General features: G+C 44.6%; 1 protein-coding gene across 2 annotated transcripts in view; it reads right to left on the bottom strand.

The window, feature by feature from the left end:
• Positions 1 to 19,778, bottom strand: part of MAN2C1 (mannosidase alpha class 2C member 1) — a 932,858-nt gene that overhangs the window by 23,305 nt on the left and 889,775 nt on the right. The gene's annotated exons all lie outside the window — the stretch shown is intronic.

The raw sequence follows: 19,778 nt of genomic DNA on the forward strand, positions 1-19,778 counted from the left end.
AAATCAGTCCTAACACCAACCGATGGAAATTCCTGCATGTTTTGGAAAAAGAGAAAAAGTAGCACAAAGACATAACATGTAGCCTGCGAAGACAGTTGAAATTAGATGGTTTTGGTTTCATACACAATGGATGGGAGCAGGGGGTAAAGAGCTGTAAAGCGGAAGGAAGAGGAAAGTTTACTGAACAACAAGTGGAGAACAATAATGAGGAATGTTCCGAGATATGGAATGTATATGTAAAGAAATTGACATGGCTGAAGCCACAAGAAAGACCGGATAAGATGCAGTAACTTACACATTTTTCCTTGTGTTTTATGGGCGGTGGCACCATACCAGTCGGGACTAATAGTAACTGTACCAGACCTTTGCGTGTTGCCGACATGGCCTGTGGGACCTCTGTCATCCTTGACTACTGGGTCTGTGGAACCCTAGCTTACCTTCAACTCCCACCGGCCTGGAAGGGCATGTGCAGCATTTCTACCTTGTACTCCCCAGTCCTGGTTGTCCCCAAAGCCCATCTGGTAGTTTCTAATGTGCCGCCCCAAGCCACTTTTGTGCACCCTGTGTCCCCCTCCTTCGCTGAGTGACCTGGACTTGAAACTGTTGGACAGAAAATGGCTGAACCTTTGAGAAGATCTAACCGCAGCAACTACCTTTAATTGGCTTCTTTATAGGCATTAAAGATGCTACCTAGTAGGACGTAGATGGTCTTCGCCTCTCTCCTGGCTCTGGGATGTCCAAGCCATTGTCAACGCTAAATGGCTCGGTATCACCTAGTAGGAACTCATTTAACTGGTAAATCATTCAGAGACTGCCTTTAATGCCATACACGAGGTGATGAGGGTCCTGCACCTAATGACACTTCAGAATCGGTACACCCTACACCTTCTTATCGCAATGGAAGTTGGGTGTGCCAAAAGGTAGGGGTTTCATGCTGCACAAACGTTCCACCTAACTCTTCGGAAAATAGGACCCTATCAAATACAATCAATGCCTTGTATAATCTGTGTGAGGCCATGGAGAGAAAGGCTGGAATCAAAGATAACACTTGGTTCGATTCACACTTTGGTTCCATCATGGATGAGTCTGACTGTGAAGATACTGATGCCACTCTTCGATTTTCTGCTTGTCCTATTCTGTTCCTGCCAAGTACTTTTAAGATGCTGGTCTGCTAAGTTACCTCAAACAGCTGCTATTATGTTGGTCACTCTGTCCACAGGTAGTGCCACTTCCAGCTCAAACAATAAAGGCACACAGACTGAGTCAGGGTTGATTGGGCCTACAGGCGTTGTTTTGATGTCCTCCACTTGATCTAGATGATTATGTGGAGTGTTGGATACGTTGTGGGAAAAATGGTTGGTGGTTGTTTTTTGTCTTGTACGCCAGAGGAATATGCTTGAAGTGGAAAGAGCATGCAGGATGTCTGTAAGGTTTGAGTCCCCAGAGAGGGTTCTATCAAGGAACGAGAAATTAATTTTGTAGTTAATATATGAACTAAAGCAGGGAACGTTGTGTTGGGACCTAAAACGTCTACCTCAAGAAAGAGGCTTGCACTATGTAAATTGTACTAGGCCATGGTGCAGTTGGGTTAGATGTGATGTTGCAACTAAATAGGTGTCAATGTAGTTAGAAGAAATGAAATGAGTGTTACTTTGTGTTTTAGTTGGATACAATTTAGAGTCACAGTAGGCAGCAACATGAGTATCAGTAGCATGGATACAATGTATTGTGCAATGTACAATTTGTAGTGCTTAGAGTATGTAGGGGGGAGCTTTATGCATGCGATAGAGGAGTTTGTTGAAGGGAAAAAAACATGTGGGAATTCAACAATGGTTTAGATTGCAGGCACATTTAGGACACTGGAAAATATGGGTGCATTGTGGGTACATGGAGACATCACAGAATGCACGTTTCACCTACTGGCATTTTAGTAGGCCACAGAGTCACTGGATTTGCAGGAATTGATTTGGAGAGCTGGATGACCAAGGTCATGAAAGGGGGTAGGAAGCGTTCCGCATATGGGCAGTTGTGATAACATTGCAAAGGGCTGAAGGCGAGAACGGAATGGAAAGCCATTTGTTAGATTTTTAAGGCCTGATTGGGTTCGTCGATGCAAAAACTCACCCGCGCACTCCTACAATTCAGAAAAGAACTCCAGACCCACCTCTTCAAGGAATCTCTCTGCCTCAACACCTAGGCCATCACATCGCCCCTTGCGCCACCTGACTCGCTAGACGCCACCCACCCTCTCCTCCCTGCCACACGGTAAAGCTGTACCCATTCTCTGTGCCCCTCTGTATCCTCACCCTGCTGTATATCTGTGCTGGTTATGCATCTGTACTGCTGTATACCTCTGTAAAGTGCTCCATTATGAATCTGTACTGTTGTATACCTCTGTAAAGGGCTCCATTGCTTCGCGAACCTAGGTCCGCGCTGAATAAATACCATGCTAATAATAATACAAAGTGTAATTTCCCTGGGAGCATGCAGTCTTGTTTTTTGATGACCTGAAAGGTCTGGTTACATGGAGGGTTAAATTGAGTGCTGATGGTTTATGGGCTTTCAGGGAAATAATTAACATAACAGGTATATTTGTAAAGCACATTTTTATCCCCTTGGTGCGAATAACAGATGTTTATTGTTACCCAACTTAATGGTACTCATTTGTATCGACCTTCGAAGGGTAAAAGGCTGAGTGGACCTGCCAGAATTCAAACCTGTGACCATGAGGTAAAACACAGACCTCTGTAGGGGATGCATTGGTCCACTGAGCCACAGATCCGGCTTAGAGAAGAATGTATGCTGAAGGCTATATGACTTGAGATGGCAGTCAAAAATAGGATTACGTGAAGGAATGCAGGGAAAATAGTATGGGATGACAGAGAATATGGGAGGATAAAGATTTACTGCCGGTTCAAAAGAGTGCTTATTTATTTCTCTCCCTCCCTCCCCTTACCTTGAAGTGTTTATCGAAAGCCTTGCACAATCACCATCTGGGTTAATGGGTTTCTGTCACATGCCCTGAATAATAAACAGAGTTATTCATGAATGATAAATGTATGTGGGGTATGTCATAACTGACTATGTGTCAGGTCTCAGCCTAGATATAAGAGAACAGTGCTCAAGGTGGGGTGCTTGTGTCAAGAGAGGAGAGGGACTGTGCATTGAATGTCTGTGGTTGTTTGGGAGGCTCTTTTGTCTTAACCTTAGGATAATGGAATCATCCCATTCCAAGATGGTGAGGAATTAACTCAGCAGTGTTTGGCTACGGGGAAACCTGTGACTATTTGAAATCCTCACCATGGTTCTAAACTGCCTTTCAACCCTGGAAACCAACAAGGAAGGTCACAGAGAAAGCTGTTCCTGTAGAGGTCAAACAGAAGCCAGAAAGAAGAAAATGTTCAACTAAAGATATAAGATAAGTGTAATGTGAATTTAAGAGGCTGTAATTGGAAAACATTCTAGCAGTGAATGTTCAGAAAAACACAAGTATGGGTTCAGCAGCATTGTAAATATTGTTTATACTACCCACTTGCTAGCAGAAGGAAGAAAGAAAAGGACCCGGCATCATGAGGCTGCGCACAACGTCAGCGCTTTGCAACTAGCGGGTTCTTGGTAACGGCACAGAGCGCAGTGAGCCGGTGAGACGATAAAAAGACACATAGCGTGGGGCGCGGTGAAAGGATTTGGAGTGCAAGTGCAGGAGCGCAGTGAGAATATGTAAAGATTATTGCGCGGGAGCACAGTGAACGAAAACTAGATTACAAGAGGAGGAGCCCAGTGACCAATGCAGTTAACAGTGCAGTTGGTTACGAAATCCAATTAAAGAATACAGTGCACGGGAAGCTCAGAAATGCGAAAAGGACCACTTCAAAAGGAGTTATACACACACTGAGTGTTTCAGGTGAATTTAAGACATAGCTTTCATTTACTATAAATCAATCATCAGTCGTCTGCTGCCTGGACAGAATTAAGGGAAGAACGATTTTGTTATCCCTGAAAGCAGCAAGTTGGTACAATTCCCCAAGAGACATTGTGGGAATTAATCTCTGCCTTCAAGCTGGTGGCAAAGGCAACTAGGTAAAGTGAGGTCAGGGAGGGTAGAGAGTTTAGTTTAAAGGAAGCAAGGATAGACATTAAAGGTGTGTTTGTATTTCAGATTTAGCCGCTCCTAGAGAGAAATTTCTTAAGAGCAAGAGCCCATGGGTTCCCTCAGTGTATAGAGTCTGTGGGTCGAACCTGAAGTCTGGACTTTTTATTTTGGCCCAAATTCCCCTTGGGGTTGTTCAGTCTGAAGTTGATTCCAAGATCCCGAGTCTGCACAGTCCTGGAGGGGTTACAGGGTATATCTTCAATCTCTGTTGGCCAGGTAAACTGGGACCTTACAGGATGAAAGGGCCATGAATGTAATTCCTGCCTTGGTTGGTGATGGACCCGAACCAGGAGCCCACTATGAGTGAGTTGGGAAAGATGTTGGGAGAAATGAGGGAGGAGTTGAAGGCGTCCTTTAGAGAAAATGTAGTCTTGAGTTCTTGATTGGAGGATCTTAGCTTTATGGTAGCTGTGGCTCAGAACCCCAGGGAGCATGTGTCTTTCGAGATGAATTTGGACAATGGCCCCCAGGGATACTCCCTGAATCAGCAGCGGGACCTTCTAGGAAGCAAGAGGTAGTTAGTCAGGTCCAGAGTAGAGGAGGTTCTTGGTTTCTAGCTACTCCCTTGGCCCCTCCAGATCGTTTTGGCAGAGAACAGTGAACATTTAGAACTATTTGGATGCAATGTGAATTGCATTTCCTTTGCAGACAGGAGGCATTCTCGACAGACTACTAAGGTGGCAATTATATTGTCTTATTTGTCAGGGGACGCGTCCGCTTGGAGGTTCAGAGTTTGAGTTTTCAGCTGTTTAAGGCAGAGTGGGTAGGATGGTTGATCGTCACTTATTGTCTCAAAGTGTTGACAGGGCGTTGATAGAATTGAGGCAAGGGAGCAGGGATTTGATCACTTATAGTACACAATTATGAGCACTAGTTCTTGAAAGTAGTTGGCCAGAAGAAAAGCAGGTATGTCTCTTTTATAGAGGACTAAGGGAGGAATTAAAGGATGCCCTGGTGGTAATTACTGACAGACCATCAGGTTGTGAAGATTTAATTTTTGTAGTGATGCAGATAGATGGAAGGTTACAGGAAAGGAAGTCAGAGCGTACAAAAAACTTTCCTGAAGGGAGAATCTGGGTTGAGAGTGAGAGGGTTAAGCAGGAGGTAGCAGGTGAAAAGGGGGCTAGACCTTCTTAACAAACGTGGCAGTTAAGAGCACTGGCCACTAAAGAGGAAAAGGAGAAGAGAAAACACGTGTCTGTACTGTGGAGACAGTGGTCATTATGTGGGAAGATGTCCTCGAACACCCAGAAGAGTACCTCCCTTTGTAGCTAGAGGTCAATAGGTAGCAAATATGTTACAAGCAGCAGTACCTCACATGACCTTGTATGTATCTTTGTTTTGGGATGGCAAGTTGCGATGTGCAGGGCCAGCTATGATCGATTCAGGGGCGTCAGGACATTTTATGCAGGATTCTGGTAGAACAGGTGAGATCAGTGGACGGAACTCAGTTGTCCTTTGGTGCAATTACTCATGAGATCCAATCCATTGGAGTGGTAATAGCAGGAGTACACAGGGAGGAGTTGGTGTTTGAATTGATTGATGTTCCTCAGCTACAACTCATTTTAGGAATGCCCTGGCTAACATTACATAATCCTAAAATAGATTGGGGATGGAGAACAGTAGAATTCAATTCTGAGTTTTGTGTAAGGAATGTCTGATGGAAGAAGTACTAGGTTCTTCTGAGAGAATAGGAACTAAGATAGGGACTTGTTTGGCAGGAGGTGTTCAGTTTAAACATTCAATTGGGGCAGTGATGGGATAATGACTAGAGTGTTACTCAGACTTTCAGGACGTGTTCGATGAGCAGGAGGCAAGTGAGCTGCCTTTGCATCGTCTGTTCGGTTGTAAGATTGAGCTTGAGGCGCAGATACCATGCAGCAGAATTTATGCACCGACTGAAAAAAGGAAAATGAACATCTCAAGAAGTATCTCGATGAGAACTTGGCCAAAGGTTTTATTAGGTATTCACAGTCACCAGCAGCTTCACCAATATTTTTTGACCCAAAGAAAGATAAGACCTAACGCACTTGCATAGCCTACTGAGCACTAAGTCTTAGTTACTTACCTGTAACTGTATTTCTCCAGAATTTGTATCTTTCATAGATTCAGATGCTTGAATATTCCCTGTCGTCAGACTGGGAATCCTCAGTGATTTAAATAATTATTAATTAAAAAAAATATATATACATTATTTTCATAGAAATATGAGTGTAGATAGCCCATTATGGTCTATGAGCCATTCACTTGTGTAGTCCCTCCACCTCACTTTGGTTCTTTATGGCCCTAACCAATGAGGTGGCAGGGTTTAAGCTCTGCCCCAGTCAGCCATCTTCAGATTTTGAACCATAGAGACTACAGTATGATGGATGCTGAGCGTAGGAGCAGCCTATAGGGGAGGCGGGTGGGTGCATGTGAATCTATGAAAGATACCAATGCTGGAGAAATACAGTTACAGGTAAGTAACTAAGACTTCTCCAGCATTGGATCTTTCATGGATTCAGATGCTTGAATAGAATACCAAGCAGGTAAAACATGCCCACATCATATATACATAGATATGCAGAAAAAAAAGCTTCTGCGAGCCTTTGCCATACAGCAACACAAAGGTTACATACCCAGGGAAAGGCGGGAGGAAAGGCTGATCCTACCTTATGCAAAGAGGTGGCGGAGCACTGCCTGGCCAACTGCAAATTCTTTGTTGGTATCTTCTGTCAGGCAGTAATGCTTGGCGAATGTGTGCAGAGTGCTCCAGGTAGCGGCTCTGCAAATGTCCTTCAATGCTACATCTGCGTGAAACGCCACTGAAGCTGCTCTCACTCTGGTGGAGTGAGCCGAAGGAGGCCTGGTGAGGGGGGTCACCTTTAGACCGGTGACAGTGGGTGATGAATAGAGAAACCCAACGTGCCAAACTTTGCTTTGAAATATGCTGACCTTTAGTGCTGTCAGAGAAAGCAATGAGCAATCTGTTGGAGAAGCAGAACTCCTTAGTTCTCTGTAAGTAAAACCTTAGAACCCTTGCCACATCTAGTGAATACAAAGTTCTTTCTGCATCAGAGGTGTGAATCTGGAAGAAAGTTGGGAGGACAATGCGCTCCGTGAGAGTCATCTCTGAGAAAACCTTAGGAAGGAATTTTGGATGAGTTCTCAGAATGATGCAGTCTTTATGGAACAAGGTAAATGGAGGTTCTAATGATAAAGCTTGCAACTCACTGATCCTCCTGGCAGATGTGATGGCTATCAAGAAAGCCGTTTCCCAAGATACAAATTTTATGTCACATCTATGAATAGGCTCGTAGGGTGGTTCCATTAGAAATGTCAGTACCATGTTTAGGTTCCAGGATGGGATCCATGTTGGCGTAGGTGGGTATGTACGCATCAACCCTTTCAGGAAAATCTTAACAGCTGGTTGAGTGAGCAATGACTCTTTATCTGGATTCGTCGAAAATGCCGCTGTTAGGAAAGATTTCGTAATTGTAGGTAATTTTCCTTCCATGTGGCAACCCCTAAACTTTTTGCTGTTGTTTTTCACCTTGTTCTCGACTTTGCCAGAGAAGTGCAGCCTTCTGCCGCACTCCTCTGGGCTTTCGCTCCTTTCTTAAGGGGAAACTGACATGCCCCTAAGACAGTCAGTACCGGGAAACGCTGTTTTCCGTAGTTTCTTTTATCATGTTGTGGCTTTTGTGCAACATGACACAAGAGGGCACTGTAAGCTAAGTTACTGCTCTCTTGGGTCTCTAGCCTTCTACAGGCCCTAGATACTCTTTTAGGATTGTAAATGATCGGTGCAAGTGATTCACGGACGGGAATGGTGGCAGCGATCGTTTCTTGTGTTTTGAGCTCCTTTTGGCGTTTTAAGCGCGTTTCTCGCGCTTAGCCCAAAATGGTGGCTTGGCTCCCAAAATGGCCAGACCACGAGGCTCCTTTGTCCTGTCCGCTGACCCTCTTGCTCCCTTCACCTTCCCCAGGTCAAGCCGACCTGGGGCCTTCCTTATTTGGGCATGTACTTTCCCGCGAAACACGGATGCTTTCACGGGCTTCTACATGCCTGGTGTGTGCCTCCAGGATGTGGACTGGGATGTCTGGTCCCAATACACATCCTGGGTGCCAGAGAGTCTAGGGTGGTGTGAATGCCTGGGACCACCGTGGTCCGTGATAGGTCCACGTATGGTGTGAGTGTTGATGAGCGGATCTCCCATTGGGTCCCCTCCGTTTTGGCGCGAAGGAAACCGTGGATAAGAGGGGGCTGGAAACACCCCTACCATGTCGATCTCCTGAGTTCTCACGAACGAAGGAATACAGGAGCCAAGTATCCTGCAACCAAGAGGCTGAACCGAGGAATCGCTGGTGACCCGCTGAAGGACTGCTCCTCTGCACTGCTGTCGCCTTGTGAAACCCTTTTTACCTTTGATCGAACCAGAAGGCCTGTACTGGTACTTCGACCCTTGGAATAGCGGGGACAGCTATTCTCGGCATCTTCGCCATCTCCTGCTCGTAAGCCTTCGGAAGCGTCTCTGGGCCATCCAGCAGACTGACCAGCCTACACAGGAGTCTTGCTCTGTAACCGCCGCCAGGTTGTGTAGTATTTCGAGTCCTTGTCACTCTCACACGATTCGTACACTTGGCGTTCCCAGGTCTGAAGTGAGTAGTGTACATTTGGCTCAGATACACACGGCCGCTCCGTTGCCCTGCTGTGGTAACAATCTGTGCGGGTTTACTTTGTTTGGGACATCTTCAACTCAATTCTGCTGCTGCAGAATCAACACGACAACGAGACGTCCCCTGCTCTCCTGAACCTGCCAGCGACTGAAACTGACGCGGAGAAGCCTGGGTCTGCTTGCATCGGTGACCGGTGAGTAGCATAGCTAGGAACTGGTCGCCCTCCTGCAGGAGCCCATAGCTTTTCCCCGCTGTGTCAAAACAGCACGCCTTTCCGTACTCGCGCTCTGCTTCTGCCCACAGTGGAGGCTGCGCTTGAGTCGCGGAAATCTGTTCTTCATTTGTGCACTAAACTGAACTGCCTGATTTCCCTCGAAGAGACTCTCCTTTTTGCCTGTTGGCACCAGCGTGTGCAGGTACTTTTGAGCACAAGGCTCCACTCTTCGTAGGGCTCAGACTTCCTTTTAGTTAGGTGCCTCTGAAGGCATTATTTCGCACTGCCTGTTTTCCTTCCCTTTTAGGTGGACTACACATTTCGTGCATCTAACGCTTGAGACTTGTTGTATTTGTATATATATTGTATTGGTATGGTATGTGTTGGTTTACTAGAGTTGTATTGTGATTTCTCGCTACGGTCATTGTTTTAAAGGCCTTGGAATAAATGTGTATATATTTTTAATATAACACCTGTTTGGAGTAGTTTGTAAGTGTTCTTGCTTTGTGTGCTCATTGCGGGCTTTCAGTCACCCTCACCCCTCTGGAGACCTAATCTTGACCGCCGCGATCGCTACCCTGATTGGTCTGGCTTGTCCAGAGGTTACCCTGTTCCAAGTAATTAGGTTGGCCTTCTGAACTTCTGCGCCGCCAGGACAGAGTTCAGAAATCCGTCTTAACAGCCGCTATGGCCGATAGATGAACCTTGATAGAGGATATAGAGAGTCCTACTTTGGCCAAGTACAATAAGTAAGGTAGCACTTGTTCGACCGATGCTGTGAGTGGGTCCACTGATGATGTTTCGCACCACTTGGAGAAACGAGTCCATTTCCGGATATAGGTGATCCTAGTAGAAGGAGCCCTAGACATCTTGATAATATCCCAGCAATCTGCAGGGGGATCCAGATTCATTAGCTTTCGCTGCTCAGGAACTAGGCCTTGAGAGATAGGCTTGCTGGGTTGTGGTGGAGGACCTTGCGGTTCTTTTGTGTCAAAATCTCCCGATGAGCTTTGAGATGAATCGGGGGCCAACGGGAGAGGCGTTGTAGGGTTGAGTACCAGATCTGCCAGGCCCAATCTGACGCTATCAGGATCATAGAACAATTCTGTTCCTTCAGTCTGCGTAGCACTATCACTATGAGAGGGATGGGGGAAAAAGCATAAAGGAATTTCCCTCCTGTCCAATCCACTGAGAATGCATCTCCTATTGACCGATGCTCTGGGTACCTGAAGGCAAATTTGTGGAATTTCTTGTTGGCTTTGGTGGCAAAGAGGTCGATCTGTGGATGACCCCATTCAGAAAATATTCGTTGGACTTCTTTTTCGTTTAGTTCCCACTCGTGATATGTCGTGAACTCTCTGCTTAGTTTGTCCGCTAGGACATTGTTCACTCCCGGAAGATGTCCCGCTTTGATTTGAACTCTGTGGTTCAAAGCCCATGCCCATAGCAGTTGAGCTTCTTGTGACAAGATCTCTGACTTGGTGCCTCCTTGTTTGTTCGTGTAATGCATGGAGGTTGTATTGTCTGTCTGGATGGTCACCACCTGCCCGTATAATACCAGGAGGAAGGCTTTCAGTGCCCACCGTATTGCCCTGAGCTCTAGCACATTGATGTGCAGTTGAGATTCCTGGGCGGACCACGTGCCCTTGGTTTAGAGGTCCTCTAGGTGAGCCCCCCAGCCCGACAGAGATGCATCTGTCCTGAGGAGAAGGGTAGATGTTGATGCCTGAAATGGCATTCCCTGTAACAGGTTTTCAGGTGTATTCCACCATCGAAGTGCCTCCGGTAGTGGGACGGTATCCTCCCATGATCCGAGTGCTTGTTTCCATTAGTGGTCCAGGGCCTCCTGCATTGGTCTCATGCAAAGTCTGTAATTTGGTATGAGAAATATACATGAGGACATCATGCCCAAGAGAGATTTGAAAGAGCGTACCGTGGTTGCCACTCTGTCTAGGAACCATGAGGTCAAGTGGAGAATAGTTGCTATTCTGTCTGCCGATGGCCTTGCACTGGGAATGCTGTTGTCTAAGTCCGCACCCAGGAAGAGAACTGTCTTGCTGGGAACTAGGCAAGATTTTGTTTTGTTTATTGAAAAACCTAACCCTTTTAAGAGGTTTATTGTTCTCGAAACTGCCAAGCGTGTGAGTTTGTATGAGCTTGCTCTTATCAACCAGTCATCCAAATATGGGAAGACTTCCGTTTCTGTCCTTCTGAGTTTTGCCGCTACAGGTGCTAGACACTTTGTAAAAACTCTTGGTGCTGACTTTAGGCCGAAAGGGAGAACACGGAATTGGAAGTGTAACTCCCCTATTGCGAACCTCAGGAACTGCCTGTGGGCAGGGTGAATGGGAATGTGGAAGTAGGTGTCTTCCAAATCTAAAGTGTACAAGAAGTTGTGCCGTTTTAGCCAAGGTAAGACGCTTTGCAGGGATATCATCTTGAATTTGATGCGCTTGATGAACTTGTTGAGCGGTCTTAGATCGAGTATAGGTCTCCACTGATCGTTTTTCTTTTTGATCAGAAAGAAATGGGAGTAGAAGCCTCTTCCCTTCTGTTAGTCTTGCACTGGTTCGATAGCTGCTTTTTGAAGCAGTTTGTGAATTTTGGACATTACATGTCTTTAAAAATGTACCTTGTGAGGGATAGGAGCAAAGAATGGAGGTTGATCCAGAAATGATATGATGTGACCCTCGCGGATCACCTGTATCACCCACTTGTCCAATGTTATTGACTGCCAACGTTGGAGAAATCGGTTTACTCTCCCCCCCACCGGGGTGTGACGTTGAGGGGAAAGACATGATCTGCCAATGTTGCTTGCTCTAGGTCTTGCCCTGGGTAGAGCCACGCATTCCCCTCTGGGAGTACCTGCTAGAGGATTGATGGTATCTGTTGTCCTGGAAGGTGTGTCCCTGCGTTTTTTGGCCATAGGGACGGACGATTAAAGCCTCTAAATTTGGAGGATGAGCAGCCTCGAAAAGGACAAACAGATCTATGGTCTTTGTCCTGGTCTTTAAGCGAAATGATGGCTTGAGCTGTGTCTGTGTTCATCTTTATTCCTTTGTGGTGGTCATCGATCTTCTTACCAAATAAGTCTTGCCTATCGAAGGGCATGTCCAATATTTGCGCTTGGACCTCTGGTCTGAAGTTTGTAACTTTCATCCAGGCTTGTCTCCTCAGTACAGTACTGTGAGCCATTTGCCTGAAAGCTGATTCTGCCACATCCACTGCTGCGTCAATCATATGATTTGAGGTAGATTCCCCGCCTGCTAGGATTGTTCTGGCTTCTTCCTGGAGATGTGCTTGTAAATGTTTGGTTAGTTTAGACATACGTAGCCATAGCTTGCGGTCAAAACGCGCTGTCATGGCTAGTACATTGCCCGCTCTGATGGTGAGAGGCTGACAAGGATACCTTCCTGCTCATGGCCTCTAACCTACGGCTTCCTTGTCGGGAGGTGCTGATAAGGGCGATGCCAGATTGGACAACCTTTTTCTGGCTGCCACCGTGATGACAGAATCTGGCTTAGTATGTCCCCTTAGACAAAGCAGCACTGTGCCAGAGGCTTTGTATTTCTTTTCAGGTCTTGAAACCAGAGCAGGAGTGGATAAAGGTGTAGCCAAAATCTTAGATCCAGAGTCCCATATAGTATCAAGAAGCGGGATGGTAGTGACTGTCCTACGTTTGTCCCTGTGCTCATAAAGTACTGACTTTTTCTCTTCTGATGTGACTTGTAACTTGAATAGGTCTGCAGCTTTGCCAATAATGGTATGAAAAGATACCAAATCGTCCGGCGGTGAAGAATCTCCTGGAGAATCTTTCTTTTTAGGTTTTTCAACTATGTAATCGTCTCATTCGCTATGAGCGTCAGGCTCAGGTGTAATCTCCCCTTCCTCTGGGTCTGAAAAATCCCTGAAAGGATCCTCTTGCCAGTCTGAGAGCGATGCGGTTGAAGGTACAATTGTAGGATCTCGAACAGGTGATCTTGGCCTAGGCGATGATCTTGGAGATGGCATCCTTGTCGGTGAAGCACTGAGCGTCCTGCTCCTGGATCTGCAAGGAGGCTCAGGTGAACGTGCCCTTTTATGTGGCCTGCTCCTGGAAGGAGACTCTCTAGATGTGCTATGTAGAGACGAGATGTTCCTCTGTGGAGGTGTTAACTCTTTCGGTAAGGATGACTTATTCTTTTCCATTTGACGTCTGTTGAATTCGTCAATGAACCTTTGCATCGACTCCATGAGTATTGGATCGTAAGGATCGGCAGGTTCCTCTGTATTTTTTTGCCAGGGAGGACTGTGTTCCTTGGGGGTGAGAAAACGTTGCTCACCAACAAATTCTGTGTCTGAAAACTCCTCCTGAAGAATGATGTCTGGGAGTTCTGCCATCTCTCTTAAAGGAGATAGTTGTGCTCCTATTGGTTCATGAGTCTCTGAGGACTGTTTTTTCATTGGATGGTGTAACAGTGGCATCTGCAGCAGGTGTTTTTGGGTTTTGTTATCTCCATTGACGAAGGAATTGACAGTGTCATCAACGGCGTCGTTGTACGCTTAGTCGACGGTGGCTCCGTGGACGATGACTTCATCGACGATTGACTATGTTTATCCGTCGATGGGATCTTCGTGGACGAGAGGTTCGTGGACGAGTGATGGGACTCCTTCGTCGACGACTGCTTCGTGGAAGCCGATTTTGACGATGATGATTTGGTCGTCGATGACAAGGTTTGAAGTTGTCAGGGCTGGCTGGTGTAGATAGTTTAGTAACTAGGAAGGGTATGTACATAGAATAAACATTGTGGTTGCCCAAGTCAAGATGGAGGGAAAGAAACTTAATCTGATTGGTTTAAGGAACAATGATATGTTTGGTTTGTCTGATTGGTGGAAAGGATAATGGGTTGGATTCTTGGGAGGTGAGCAAGATTCTAAACTGCCTTTCATCCATACTAATTCAGTGGCTGGTTGTACATTTGTTAAGCTCCTTAAGTAAGGCCTTTCAGAGTTCAGAAGATTTACTAAAGAAGTAAGGAAATCGATTGCTGTGCCTGAGAGAACTAGAAGACATCAGGTAGGATTGTTCCTTTTTAAAGTTAAAAGACTTTCACAAAGAATGTCCATTTTTCTAAGGGATTTAAAGTGTTAAAAGTTCTTTAAAGTTAAATGAGAAAAGACTTATACAGTTTTAAGACTATAAGAAAAGAAATGTAAAGACTGCGCGCGCAAGCTTTAATGTGGTTATCTGCGTGAAAGAAATTTCAAAACTGTTTAACGTGTGCGCGAGTCTTCGCGTCTACAGCAATGTCGTTATTGGGAGCACGCGGGTATGGAGAGCGATAGTACTCATGTCCAAATGAATAGTGCGCAAGATTATTTTTAACGCGTGAACAATTTTTCACGTTAGTAACGTTGCATGTTTTACGTGTGCTCGGTGAACGATAGAGCGCAAGTCCATTTGAACTGAGCGCAATTTTCTTTTCAGCGCGTGTACAAGTTTCACATCAGTAACGTTGCGTGTTTACGTGTGCTCGGTGAGCGATAGAGCGCGAGTCCATATGAGCGTTGCACGAGTTTGTTTTTAGCGCGTGCACAGGTTTCATGTTTAGTAGCGGTGCGTGCAAATCGTGCACGTGCGTTTTTCGAAAGAGCGCGTCCATGAACAGTGTGTGCAACTTTTTTGGGTGCGAGAACAGTTTTTCATGTCTTTGTGGCGTCACATTTTATCGCGTGAGTGTGGTGAGCGCGTACGTGACTTTTATACACGCGTGTAAATAGAAAAACTCATATGCAGAAGGAGCAGCGTTCAAGAGAGTTTTAGAGTTTTCATTTTCATATAACTTTCATGCTATTGAGAATTCTTTACTTCAAGAAAAGACTACATTCCTTTAAAATATTTTTACTCACACTTTACAGAGTGAAATGAAAAGAACAGTATTGAAGAATATCTTAATCTGTCAATTGTTTGCAAGAGTCATCTACTTTAGAGTTCTAAAGAGACTTGAATGGCTTAGTGGCAACATATATTGAGCATCACAACAGTTTTCAGAATATTCAATATAAATAAATAACCTCTAAGTCTAAACAGAGGTTTTAGAGGAAAAGAAGTTAGTGTATGTTAGAAAACGATTTAAAAAAGATAATTATACTATGCATAAGTAACCAAGTGTATTTGTTTACTACAGATACCAGAGCCTACCAGAAGGTTGCAGGGCAGCAGTGTCTCATTTGTTGTTTTCTCCAATTCCCCTTTCCCTTTCGTGGGGTTCTCAGCTCAGCTTTTACTTTAGGGTTGAGAGGTGAACTCCTGGTGAGGGTCTGGTGGGCCAGCATCAGCTCCTGTGGAATTCCGTCAAGCCGGACCCTGACAGAAGTGTCATCGTCGTGGACGATATGGGTTTCGTCGACGACTTGGTCATGGATGGGCCTCTATCGCTATAGCTGTGCGTAGACGGCTTATCCGTTGACGATTGCCCCCCCCCAGGTTTTTTTTAAATGCCTCCTTATCTTTGAGGGTGGTTTTTTCCTCAGGATGCCATTTCTTGTGATCCCCATATCCCAACCGGGGTATTTCCACCTTCCTCTTACTTTTATGAGAGGGAGAGACACTCCTTTCCACTGAAGAGGCCCTTCTCTTTGAAGTTTGCCTCTCAGATGGTTTACTAGAATGTACAGGAGCTGTCTTCGCAGATTCTTCGTCGGAAGATAGACCTTTGGCTTCTAAATGTAAAAGAAGTCTTCTGTGTCTGTCCTGCAGGGTTTTGTTGGAGAAAGTCCTGCAAATATCATATTTATTGATTTCATGGGGATACAGGCAGTAGATGCATTGCTCATGAGGATCCTTCATGTAGACCAGTTTCTTCAAGCACCTCGTGCAGTCCCTGAACAGGGAAGGCTTTTTGGCAGTTGGAAGTTCAGCCATGTTTTGAGGAGGATTTCACTCTACGAATTGTAGGTGATAAAAAATGTTTTCAGAGCCCAGAAACACGCAGCACAAAGAGCTTGATCAGGAGATCGCAAAAAGATATATTTTGAGATAAAACATATATCTAACAAGAGAAAGACTTCGAAAAGCTCAGAGAGCTGGAGGATTCCCTATGTCTGTTAGACTGCGGTGAAAAATCTGAAGATGGCTGACTGGGGCGAAGCTTAAACCCTGCCACCTCATTGTTTAGGGCCACAAAGGACCAAAGTGAGGTGGAGGGACTACACAAGTGAATGGCTCGTAGACCATAATGGGCTATATACACTCATATTTCTATGGAAATAATGTATATATATTTTTTTTTAAATAATGTATTATTTAAATCACAGAGGATTACCAGTCTGGTAAGTCTGAATCTATGAAAGATCCAATGCTGGAGAAACAAGATTACAGTTAAGAATCGCTATCCTCTGCTGCTAATTTCTGTAATGTGGGATAGAATACAAGGAGCAAACATCTTCACTAAGTTAGACCTCTCAGTGGCTTATCACCTGGTAAGAATGTGTGAAGGAGACGAGTTGAAGACGGTGTTCAGAACAAGGTTTTGATTGTTCAAATATCAAGCAATGCTGTTTGGTCTCTGCAATGCACCGGCAGCCTTTCAATATTTCATCAATGAGGTGCTGCAGGAGTTTCTTGATATCTTTGTAGTAGTTTAGATCAATATTTTGATTTTTTTCTAAAGACCACATTCAACATGAAGAGCATGTTTGCAATTTATTATTGAAACTAACAGAAAACCAGTTGTTTGAACTTGAAAAGAGTCGGTTTCATACCTCTAGAGTAGAATTCCTAGGATTTGTGATCTCCCGGTGGGCTTGGAGATGGATAAATGCAAGATTCTAGCTGTCATAGAATGGCCTACTCCCGAAGGTGTGAAAGAGATACAGAGTTTTGGGAGATTTGCAAACTTCTGTTGGCAGCTCATACAAGGATTTTCTCAGGTGGTAACTCCAATTACCAGACTGCTGAAGAAAGGTGTCAAATTCAGTTGGTCCACTAAGGCAGAGGAAGCCTTCCAAATCCTAAAGCATACATTTACTACAGGTCTGGTCATGTTACAACCTAATGTTGAGGAACCGTTTTTTGTGGAAGCAGATGCTTCTAATGTGGCAATGGAAGCTGTACTTTCCCAACACTCAACAACTGGTCAATTACATCCAGTGGCTTATTTTTCTAAGACATGTAATTCTGCGGAGAGGAACGACACAATTTTGGATCACTGACTTGTATTGATCAAGGCCGCTTTCCTGGAGTGGAGACACTACCTACTCGGAGCAAGACACAAGGTCACAGTGCTGACTGACCATAGAAAGTTTACCTTTTTGCGCTCTGCAAAGACCTTAATGCCAAGACAGTTACAGTGGTCCTGGTTTTTCAGGGGAGTATGATTTTGTAATTACTTTCAAACACCGATGTCTAAATGGTGAAACTGATGTCTTATCCAGATGTGTACCAGTTAGTGAGAAACCGGAGCAGATTGCGCTTGAACCTCTTCTGGAGGATAGGAATTTCTTGGTGGGAGAGGTGGAGAAATATAATACAAAGACGATCCATTTTTGTGAGGAGGTTAGGGATGATACTGGAACAAACGAAAGAATGAGAGAGAATGGATCAGTGTATAGAAATCAAGATTGATCTTCACTATCTAGACACAAGGTTGCTTTTGCCCTTGTCGGTTTTGAGAAAAGAAAGGCACAGGTATTATCTGCTGCTAGGATGGCCTTGTCCACTGATTAATGAAGATTAGTGTTTGCAGTAGAGTTGACTCAACCAGGCCATTACATTCTGATGGTGGGGAGGGTGGACTGGGTGAATAGAGGGCAACAAATTCAGAGATGATATTGTGTTCTCATCACCTGCATGTACACAAGTATCGCCAAAGAAAATGTAAGCTGGATAATTACCTTACCTATATTACATTCTTCAATCATGGCAGTTCCCTTAGGTTTAACAGATCACATCAGCAGTATGAGCGATATCCAGGCTACTGTAACATGGAAACATTGCCTTCTAACATCATTCCCAGAGTGCCTTGTCTACAAGAGATAAAAGGTTCAATGTGTTTTCGCCATGGCTGCTTTACCCGATGGCATTTCAACCATGCAGTTCACACTGCAGTTGTTTGCCACAGATTTCTTTTCAAAGGGGGTTCCTCCTCGACCCCCTTCTATCGCACCCCTGCCTCCCTCCACCTGCTACCCCAAACACACATCACATGTTTTAAAAAATAAAACAGCGAAAACGACTGCAGTGAAAATTGCATGTTTACATCATACAGAGATAAAGAGGCCCCTGAAGTATATAGAATCCTATCAGAAATCAAGATGGTATAACCCCTCTCGCAACCTACACCTCTCCTTTGCCTACTCTAACTCCACCCCATTGCCACAAATTACAACATATAAAGAACTCCAATCATCAGCAACCTGAAATATTTTTATATCATATCAGGACTGCATCTGTAGCAAGAGTTCCCAGTGGACCTCGCAGGGAGAGTTCCTGTGCCATGGGACAAATGTGTTTGCAGTCCTCAGGGACTGCTTCCTGGCCATTCTCCCACATGGATTTAGTGGTGACATCCAGGACACTTACATAATACACAGCAACCTTTCCATAGCTGAAGCAAACCAAGCTAACTCTAATATCATTCACATTATGAACACACTTCATATCAGAACATCCTATAACATTGGCTGGTGGGTCAGCAGCGCCACATATTTTACTTGTGCAATTCCATCTTCTTCTCATACACTGTCCCCTCCCATGGCAGATAACTCCACCAGAAATAATTAGACATTGCCTGTTAACTAGAGACCCAGATGACAGTCCCTCCCCTCCACAGGCATAGCAAAGCCTCAACTTTACATATAAGATGTCACTTTTCACCCGTTATTGGGAATGCCAATGTCCCAAACAAGGGTTTCCATCACAGCTGCAGAAACGTCTGGTTTTATAGGATTAAATACAAACAATCATGGCTTCTCACAGTTCGGCCACATCATATTAGTAATGATGACTGCCAGTGCTACCTTGTTCCATACTAATTACATACTCATAAGCAACCAAAACCTTTAACTGCAGCAACACTTGAATCCCATAATAATTGCTTTAAAAGTTATACAGGCCTATCAATGCGGAAGATAGTGTTTTTACATGTCAATGATAACTAATTACTTCCTAATGTGGGCACCACTGTCCATTTTTAGAAAATAATAATATGTTCAGAAAACAGAAGGAACACACCTTACGTTGGTGCTCTGTAGACAATTCTTCAAAGAATAGCTGTTATGCTATGTTACAATTACATTTTTGTCTTTACCTTTGAATTAATTTCAAACAAGTAAAATGTTGCAGGCCCCCAGAAACTGAAATGCACATCAAACTACCATAGTAAATAAATCTAGCGTTTGCACACATGCCCAAAAATGTACCCCACTGCGCTGTCTAAGAAAGCAACATTTCACTTAAAGATTGTCTGCCTGAGACAAACACAATTCCCTTATATTTATGCAATACAGTCTCCCACTGGATGCCCCACAAAGACTCCAATTCACCACTTCTTTCTTGGGTTCCATGTCATTTTGCTGACACCGGTTTTTATGAAGGGTGTTTTGCTGCAGGAGTTTTTAAGAAAAAACTCATCGAAATTTTGTTCAAATTGTTTTTCGCAACCCTCTCCTTTAGGAGCACTAGTTACATATACACCAAAGTTCCTGCTCTCTAAAAGTACCACAACACTCCTTTCACTATGTGATCATCATTGGCCAGACTAAGACTGGACC

Source organism: Ambystoma mexicanum, chromosome 11 (genome assembly GCF_040938575.1).
Source record: "Ambystoma mexicanum isolate Mex_15411 chromosome 11, UKY_AmexF1_1, whole genome shotgun sequence".
NCBI lineage: Eukaryota > Metazoa > Chordata > Amphibia > Caudata > Ambystomatidae > Ambystoma > Ambystoma mexicanum.